This window comes from Macrobrachium rosenbergii, chromosome 44 (assembly GCF_040412425.1).
Source record: "Macrobrachium rosenbergii isolate ZJJX-2024 chromosome 44, ASM4041242v1, whole genome shotgun sequence".
In the NCBI taxonomy this organism is placed as follows: Eukaryota; Metazoa; Arthropoda; class Malacostraca; order Decapoda; family Palaemonidae; genus Macrobrachium; species Macrobrachium rosenbergii.
In genome coordinates this window covers 45,427,364-45,437,379 of record NC_089784.1, presented here as the reverse complement: position 1 = coordinate 45,437,379, position 10,016 = coordinate 45,427,364, and the positions used below count along the sequence as shown (strand labels likewise).

The 10,016-nt window shown below is 43.8% G+C and overlaps 1 non-coding gene across 1 annotated transcript; it reads left to right on the top strand.

Annotated features, from left to right (window-relative positions):
* The first annotated feature begins 200 nt into the window (after positions 1–200).
* LOC136829635 (U6 spliceosomal RNA) lies at positions 201–303 on the top strand. The gene has a single exon (XR_010850428.1). It is a non-coding gene; the product is annotated as a U6 spliceosomal RNA (small nuclear RNA).
* The last annotated feature ends 9,713 nt before the right edge of the window (positions 304–10,016 follow it).

Genomic DNA, 10,016 nt, shown 5'->3' with positions numbered 1-10,016 from the left:
GCTTCTGTTCCTGCCTCTTTTCTCTGGCTGCTCAGGACGCCGCTTGCAGCTCAGCTAACTCTCTTCTAGTACTTGCCACGGCAAGACGTTCGACATGACGCTTGTCTTGCTTCTCATCACGCTCTTGTGGGCGCTCGCAGGACGTTCACCAGGACGCAACTTCCCCATCCCATCTGATGTCCTCTCTTAGGATTTAGCCAGTACGCCTTCACGCAGTACAGCTACTAAAAATTGGAACGATACAGAGAAGATTAGCATGGCGCTGCGCAGGACGCACGCTAATGTGGGACGCCCGAGTGTTCTTCTGCTTCTTCGCACAAGAAGAGGTCTCTTTGCCGAATCGGATCTAAAGGTCTTAGTCTTCCTCAAATCCCGGAAGGCTCTCCTGTCGCTCCCTCAAGACCCGGGAGGTTTGTCTCAGGAGTCGGACTCTGCAGAGCAGTATGAACAGCCCCTTTGTCGTCTTTTCTCCGATTATCAGGTTTTGGCCAGTATGCTGAAGGAATTATTTCCTGATAAATTTCAACCTTCTGCTCCTCTCTCCCCCTTCGCAGTTAGCTTCTGTCTTAAGGTGAGAAATCGTTTGACTTTCCTGCAGATGAAGACTTTCTGGGATATTTTATAGAAAAGCCTTCAAGAAAGTTAACTCTGGATGGAAGATAGGAAATCTCAAGGCAAATTTCCTTTGCTAAACCCCGCCTAGATTGTTAGGAAAGCTGGGATTTGGTAAAACGGGAGAAGAATTTGGCTCAAGGGTCCCTTTTCTTCCCAATGTAATGATATTGTCAACGCTATCGAGGAGGGCTTCCTTTCTTCAGCTAAGGTGACCTGGACACTTTCTGAGACTGACCACCATCTTAAAGGCCTTTTCAGGACTATGGAGGTCTTCAACTTTTAGATTGGTGCTTGGGGCCTTGGACTTGAGGACTCGGAGTCAGACTCTATCTCTCTGGGGAGCTGTCCAGTGTGCTGTCTTGCATGGACAAGGCCATCAGAGATGTTTTGAACTGGCTTCATTTTGGTTCATTTGAAGAAGAAGGCTTTATACTGCAATTTTGCAGGTCTATTTTTCCTGTTCAGAGGTCATAAAAACATCAAACTGTGTCTAGCCATCTCTTCCCCAGCCGAGAGTCAAAAATCTTGTTTTCAGCAAAACTAAAGTTATCAGACCTTTAAACTGCAGTCTTCCAGACGTCCTAATGTCCCGATCTCAATGATCAAAACTAGCCTAAAAGAGGCAAAGCCCTTGCATAACAAATCTTCCTCCTCAAGATCCTTTTCTCGAGGAAGAGGCCTTTCCAGAAGGAATGTCAACCCAAGGGGCAAGAAATGACTCACCAAACCTCCAGACACCAGTGCAGCCAGGCTTCTCTTGTTTTCACAAGCCTGGAAAGAGTGAGGGGCAGACTCCTGGTCCCTCAGTGTAAGACAAAGGTTACAGGATCCCCTTCCTGTCCCCTCCTCAACTTTGGGATCTGTTTCCCTTACCTTCCTGAGAAACAGAAAGATTCTTTTCGACCTGCTGGAACAAATGTTCGAGAAGAAAGCCATAGAACAGTCCTGGATTTGGTGTTCCAGGTTTTACTACAGATTGTTTTCTTGGTTCCAAAACAGTCAGTAGGCTGGAGACCCGTCTTGGACGTCAACAGACTGAACCATTTTGTCATCAAGGAGAAGTTCAAAATGGAGACGTCTTAGTCTGTTATAAATGCCCTTCATCCAGGCGATTGGATGGTCTCTTTGGATCTCCAGGACGCCTATTTTCATGTCCCAATTCATCCTTGATCGAAAAGTTTTTGAGGTTTGTCCTGGGGGACGAGTGTACCAGTTCAGAGCTCTCTTTCGGACTGAGTAACGGCCATACCTATTGGTTTTCCGACAGTCCTGATGAGGAACGCCTGCACCAGGTGGCTTCACCTTTTGCGGGCATAAGGATCTCGCTCTATCTGGATGACTGGCTCATACTTGAGACTTCTTTCGAAAGAAAGGTGTCTGGAGGACCTTCATTCAACATTGGAGCTGACGAAGTCCCTGGGACTTCTTGTGAATTTAGAGAAGTCACATCTGATCCCTTCTCAGTCCATTCTTTACCTGGGGATTCAGATGGATTCAGTGGCTTTTATAGCTTTTCCATCCCAGGAACGGCAGCACTGCTTCGAAAAAAGTTTCGGCCTTCCTGGGGAAAGAAACATGCTAGGTGAGGGAATGGATGAGTCTGCTGGGGACCATTTCATCGCTGGAGAAGTTTGTTTTCTGGGGAGGTTGCATCTCAGGCCTCTTCAGTTTTTTGTTGGACAACTGGACAAACAAGGAGGATCTGAAAGAGGAGTCTCTCAAGATCTCTTCTTATCAAAGACCATCTGTGGTGGTGGCTCGATCCAACGAAATTGGCAGAAGGGGTCTCTCTCTCAAGCTTCAGAACCCCAACCTAGTGTTGTTTTCCCGATGGGTCCACGTCAGGATGGGGAGCAACACTGGGGGGAGGAAGTGTTAGGCACCTGGAAAGGGGAACAGGTGTCCTGGCACATCAATCTAAAAGAACTGGGAGCTATTCTTTAGCTCTTCAGTTCTTCGAAAATCAAGTTGCAGGCGTGTGGTTCAAATCAACTCAGACAACACCACGGCCCTGGAAGAAACAAGGAGGTACTCATTCTCTGTCCCTGTTCCTGATTGCAAAAGAGATCCTGCTGTGGGCATATTCTCGCAACATTTTGATTCTCACACGTTTTGTTGCAGGGGTCGAAAATGTTCGAGCAGACCTGCTCTGTTGGCAGCGCCAACTCTTCTGACAGAGTGGACTCTGCATCAGGAGGTTTGCCAAGAGCTTTGGAAAATTTGGGGCGCCCCTGGTGGACCTCTTTGCAACATCAAGGACCACAAGGCTACCTCTTTACTGCTCTCTGTACTTGACCCTGGGGCAGTAACAGTAGATGCCTTTCTTTGGGACTGGAAGGGTCTGGATGTTTATGCCTTTTCCCCATTCAAGATTCTGGGAGAAGTTATCAGGAAGTTTGTAGCCTCAGAAGGGGCGAAATGACATTAATCCCCCTTTTGGCCTTCAGCCACTGGTTCTTGAGATCATGACATTCTTATTGGTATTTTCCAAGAACGCTTCCCATGAGAATAGATCTTCTCAAACAACCCCACTTCGAGAGGTACCACAAAAATCTTCCCGCTCTGAGTCTGACTGCATTCAGACTATCGAAAAGTTGCTCAGAGCAAAGGGGTTTTTCTGGACCAGTGGCTAAGGCAATCGCCAACGCCAGAAGAGCTTCATCCAGTGCAGTGTATCAGTCAAAGTGGGCAATTTTTAAAGTGGTGCAAACTTAAGGGAATTTCCTCTTCCTCAACCTCTGTGTCCCAGATAGCAGACTTTCTTTTTATTTGAGGAAGGAAAAAGCTGGCAGTTCCGACCATCAAAGGCTACAGAAGCATGCTGTCAGATTGTCTTTAGGCATAGAGGCCTTGACTTATCGGACAACAAAGACCTTCATGATCTCCTAAGGTCTTTTGAGACTTCTAAGGTTCCCTCAGCTAATTACCTTGCTTGGAATTTAGATGTTGTTCTAAAATTTTATGTCTAAAAGATTTGAACCTTTACATTCTGCTTCCTTCAAGGACGTTACTAAGAAAACTATTTTCCTAACTGCTCTGGCGACGGCGAAGAGAGTTAGTGAACTTCGAGAGGCGATCAGCAAGATTATAGGTTTTAGAGGCCTTGATGCTGTCTGCTCTTTAAGCCCTATGTTTCTTGGCAAAGAATGAAAACCCGTCTTCCCCCTGGCCCAGGTCCTTTGAAATTAAGGGCTTGATGGACATCACTGGACAAGAACCTGAGAGAACCCTGTCCCTGTCAGGGCTCTGAAATTTTACCTTAAGAGGACCCAGGACACTAGAGGTCCTTCTGGAATCTATGGTGCTCTGTTAAGAACCTGATATACCTCTCTCTAAGAATGCTCTGGCATTCTTTATAAGAAGCACCATCATAGATGCCCATTCCAGTGTTCAAGACGAATTTGAGACCTTGAAAGTCAAGGCTCACGAAGTGAGAGCCATTGCTACCTCAGTGGCTTTCCAGAAAAAATGTCTCTCAATGACATTCTTAGTGCCACATTTTTGGCGAAGTCAGTTCTGTCTTTGCTTCACATTATCTTACTGAAGCAAAGATGTTTACGTAATTGCATACTAGGGCCTTGCGTTTCACACCATTTTGGGGGCATTGCTGCTTCATCCTCTCCTTTAATTTTGGTTAGGTGTGTTTTTAAATATTCTAGTGGTGTTGTTTTTATGGTTGTTGGGTCTCCACTACTGGTGGTCAGTCCCAGTCCTTAGTTTATGTTATGAATTCATGACTTTAGGTGTTGGTCAGGTGGTTGTTTCGTTGTCTTTTGTCCTCACAGTAAGGTCATATGGTCTAGTCACATTGTGGTCACGCCCCGTTGACAGATCATCTAGATTTCACCAGCTTTGTAGGTCCCTACCTCGCTGGAGTCTCTAGTAAAGCAGAAGCAGACTTGGGTGACAGTAATCACGAAGTCAGCAATGCTAACAGGTAAGGAACCAAAATAATTGCCTACCATATGTTTGTTTCCTAAATCTTTCTGTCTCTTCCCACCTCCAATGGTGGGATTCAGCTATATATATATCTGTCAGGTAAGTCTCATGAACAAAATGATATTTTTATAATAAAATAAAGTTTGTTCATACTTACCTGGCAGATATATATAATCATAGTGCCCACCCTCCTCCCCAGGAGACAGTAGTTCGTTCTAGAAAATCTGAATAGAAAATGGGAATGGTTCCTGATACCCACCTCCCAGCGGCGGGAATGGGTACTAACCACCTGCCCAACTGCGTGTGCTGTAAGTTTTGAATTTCTGTCGGACCCTTTGGAGAATACAGCTATATATATATCTGCCAGGTAAGTATGAACAAACTTTATTTTATTATAAAAATATCATATTTATTAATACAAACCCAGTGATTTATGTAGTCTTTCATGAGCAATAGTGCATACTCAGTTTGTTAGAACTTTATGTTGGGTTGTTGAAGAACTAGCCAGTGCTTTATTTATTTTCTATGTCCAGATGGTAATGATTTTTCCAGTGGCCTTTATCCATTTAAATACTGAATAATTAGCTCCCACTGTGGATAGAAAGGAGATAGAAAAACGTAAATCTTTGCTGTAACAAAAATCTGCTAACATTAAGAGATTCGCTGCCCTTCTTAGCTCCCTCCTCCGCTGAATAAGGGTTGTGACTATTTCCTTCCTACTTGTGCCAGTGGACTTTCATCCCTGCCTGCACTATAGAGAGCAAATGGTGAAGCAGTGGGGGTGTAAGGTTGACAGCATTGTTGGTAAGTTCTGCTTCCATATTGCCAAATGGTGGCCTCCCCAGATCTTGTCCTTTTTCTGTCCCAGAAATTCTTCCTGATTGTCTCCGTACAGTAGAGATCTCTCTCTGTATCATAAATATGCTTCGTTATACAGGCGAAGACCTCGAGGCAGGGGGTACAGTATTCAGGCGACTCTTCATTTGACCCTCCTGTAACATTTAAAAATGGCAGTTTATCGATGTTTTAGAAACTGGACAGAGGAGTCTTTTGTGTATGCTACCAATCACCTTTAGGTGACCTTTTAAATGAGGTTGACTGCTGAGCATCAGTATCCATTGCAGTAGTTGGCTGGATATCTCATTACTGCTATCTTGCATGATGGAGTCCCGACATTCATTCAGTGTTGCTGTTCCATGGCAACCACAATGCCTGGTTGAATGAAAATTCCACCTGGAAATTCACACACCATATTTGTTGTGGCAGAACTGAATTGATTGCTGTCATTGCTCTCTTCATGTATGTTAAGATGGACTGGTCTGGTTATCTGTGGTCCATCTGCTCCTGGTTTCCTGAATCAAGAAATTATGCTTCTGTTAACATGGAATAACTGACAGTCTCTGGGCAGCTTTAACTGATCTCCATGATCGCAGTCGTCCTGATAGTTCCTGTCGCAAATAAACATTTTGATTTTGTGTATTTGGTTTATAGCTTTTAAATTTATGTTAATTGCCATCCTGTAAAGATGTTGGAGTGGGTGAAGGAAATGTTTCCAGGGTTAAAGTTTTTGAGACGCGTATTGGCCATTGCAGTGAGCTTATTTTAAACTTCCAAATAAATGCTTCCATTATATAGTAAAAAAAAATTTACCTGATCCTGATTTGTGCCTTTAATGCTTCTCCTGGTTGTCATTGTCCTGATGCAGAAAATATTCTGTGGTTGGCCTGGAAGAAAAGATAGATTTTTCATGTCCACCATCCTGTAGATGTCGGATACTGAAGGTGAAGGAAGTTTCCATTGAAGTAGCCTTGTTCTTCAGCTTATTACTTGTTCTTATGTGTCTCTTCCCTTCCACACCTGAGGTCCAAGGGGGTCCTCATAACATCACAGACTAGCCAAGGAGAACAGGCATTACTGTTATGTGATGCCCTAATGGATGTAAATATAAATCAGCCTCCTTCCGAGGAGGCGGTGGTCTCTATGTTTGCAGCACTTCCCAACCTTAGGGGTAGGAAACTATTTGCACAGCCCTGATAGTTTTGTGTCTTTTTCAGGAGCCACGGGCACAATCCTGTTCCCAGTCCTACCCTGTTCAGCCTTTGGAGACATTGCTCAAAAGTCTTTGGTGGATCCGTTTGGTTCACTGCTGCTTTGCTTTGACTGTCGAAATTCTTGTAATTTTCTTGTGTCCTGATGTGGTCTCTGGCTCTGAGTACTTCAACTTTTTTTAGTTCACTGAGCAGTGCGAAGAAATGGCCCAGGCACCCAGGTGTCTCAGCTGTTCCTGCCAGCTCCACAAGCGTGCATGAGTGCTTGCCATTACTAAAGGTTCTTTCCCAGCATGGTGTCTTGATTCTCTCGGTTCAACACCAGAAGAACAGGGAAGAGATCCTTTTCATAGTCCTTTCTTCCATCTCGGAGACCAGTCCTCTCCGGAACTGATTATTCTCCTGTGGGATCTGGCGTTTTCCTCCTGAGCCCTCCTGTTACACCTCTGCCTTTTACTCTCAGTTTTCCTTTCAGCACTGAATGACCTCATAGGCCCCAGCGCTGCCAGTCTTAGAATTCTGCTTCTGAGCAAACTGGTTCTGTGTCTTAAAAGCTTGGTTTTCAATATCAACAAATCTTTTGAAGATGAAACCAAAATCAGCTTTCCCTGGGATGCTTTGGGAGTCTTTGGTGTTGATCAGAACTGAACTGAATTTAAGTTTGAACGGTTTGACATAGGTCACTGATATGAGATAATTTGGTATTAGTGAGACACCAGGTGTCCCTTCTCTCTGATGTTACAACTGGTTGTTGGGTTTCCGATTGATCAGGTGTCTTATTAAAGATGCCAGGTGTCTTGGTTAACACTATATGCCAGGTGTCTCGTTCTGAGATGCAAGTGTCAAATTTCTCATGAAATGAAAGCCAACATAATTTCCTTTTTTTTCTTGGCTGCATTCAAACTAAACCCCTTGAACCTTGGGTTCAAGCATCCAGGATAGCAGACACAGAATTCCCTTTGAACCCTTTCTTCTCGAGGGGCCTTGGCCTCGAAGGAGTTTAGAGTTCGGAAACTAGCGCTAGTTCATAACCTTGACGAGTAATACTATATGATCAGTTCTGATAGCTGAACTTCAACAGTGTGTTCGGCTCTGTTCAGAGTTGACATTTTGATGGTTTTGCCCAGCCCCTGTTTCATTTGATTTCTGTGGTACTCTTTGTTGGCAGGCTATATTATAATGAAAATGAAGGTTAGGCCCCTGCCTGCCTCCCAGTCCACCACATACCACCCAGTCTGGCTTTATAACGTGACCTGAGATTGGCTAATTTAGTGCAGCTTGGCACAGGCCCCACTCCGTTTTATTCCGAATTCAGAGGAGAATTCTTTTTTTTGTTTAAGGAACTTTCTGCAACTTCCAGGAAAGTGCTTTGATGCAATTTAGTTTAATCTTTTTTAATGATGAACAGTAATCTTCTATTGATGATGATTATTGATGATGATCCGCCTAAGTGCTGGTCTTAATGGCAGGACAATGTATTTTTGATGCTTTCTCCTAACCTGAACCTTTGGATCTCGGCCATTGTTCTGAAAGAGGTGCAAGACGGACAAAGAGCTTGATGGTTTGCCAAATTGGTTAGTTCGGCAGCCTGGAGAGTGTAACACTTTGGGTGTCAGTCCCCACAACTCCTTCAGTTGTACAACCAGGTGGCTGAGGTGGGTTTCTTGGGAACTGTCTAATGGTCTTCTTTGCCATTTTCTTCCCTTTTCAGAGAGTGGAGTTTCACGAAACTCTCTAGGGTCTCCTCTTAAGCTTTTCGATTTTGCCCTATTTTGAACAAATCATTTGTGCGCGAGAATCCCTGGACAGGGCCTCTGCAATGAATAATCTTCACTCCCAACCCTTGCAGTTCCAGTGCTATTTAGTAACAAGAAGGAAATGTCCCAAGTTTTGAAATGAGTTCAAGTCCTGATTGGCTTTTTTTTTTTTTTTCACTTTACTTGGTTCTGCCTTTCTCTTTCAGAGATTTCAGATACCATGGTTTCGTCAAGGTTTGCACCATTCACTGCCTTTGTCCATTGATTATTGGCCAAGACCTTTACTCTTCTGAATAACTGCTTCATCTCCCTTGACCACAGTTCAAGCCATCCCCTCAACTCTTGTTAGTAAGTTTGAGGCTTCTGAAGAAGATTGTGGAACAGAGCCCGCATTGAGACTCTAACTACTGAAATGTCAGCATTTTGTGTCACACCTTTCAACTCCTCTTTTGTCCATAAGGGAGGAGTTTCAGAAGGGAAGAAGAAAGAAGCCTTAATATGCAAGAAGTTTTCCTTACTAGATGCCTGGATGAAAAATATACTTTTCATGGTTTGTTGAGCTGGAAGGCAGTTGATGGTGACCTACCAATGGATTCCTGGAGGAGAAGTCTTGTTCACTGTCTCAGCAATTCTTTTAAAAATTCCATCCCGCTCTTTCTTGTGCTCCAATTTAGAAATACCAGACTAGCTAAAGCTAATCATTGAGTATCCTGCCATTTGCATTTGCAGTTAACATGGTGCCACAAGAGAATGGAGGTTTGCTTGCTGTTTCCATCCTTCTCCCTTTTTGATGAAAAAGTGATTGAAGATGGAAGAAAGTTAGAATAATGCTTGATTGAAGGAACCTTAGAATATGCAGGTGATGCTCTTTTAATTAGATAACACCACAAGATCTACTACTATTCACTGATTGAGAATAGGACTCAAACTAAACTTTGTCTTGAAGGTGTCAAATGAGGACAGAGAATGCTACTTTCCTACATCAAAAATCCTGGAACTCAGAAAGAAGCAATTTGGCCTTCCAAGAATTTAGGAACAAAGAAATTTAGTGCACTCTTGAGTTGGAATTTAGTGAACATCAGAATCACAGTGTGAAATCAAATGGCTTGAAATTGCATACAAACAAGAGGGAACAGTTAATTCCTCCTGTTTATCTGTTCATTTGTAGGTATGACCAGTTTTGCCATACAGACTTGACTCATGGTCAGCAGTTCAGTCATATCTGAGATGATTCTGTTGATGGGGAAATGAAGATTGAAGAGGAATATTAGGCATCAGATGGCAGGAGTGGAGCTAGGATGAAATATGATGTTCATTCTTTTCAGCAGAAGATTCCATATGTTGAGACTAATGATGAAAGAGATGGAGATCCCTAGGACATCTTTCTGTGTGCCTCCCTGGGAGAATAGCACTTGTTGGTGCTCAGCTTGGCCCCAGACCCATGGGCCGCTTGGTGAGACATGAGACCTTTTGGGTGAAATCGGTGGGAATTTGTTGTTCCGACACTATATACAAACCGTTGGTCCTTTACATTAGGAATTACTTACTTCGAAGCTGAACACTGCCCTTAAACTCTTGAACATAGTGGTTAGGCAGCAACTACCGCCAGGTAGGCGGGAGTACCCGCCTGCCCGGATGTAAACATTCCAGTTTGCTT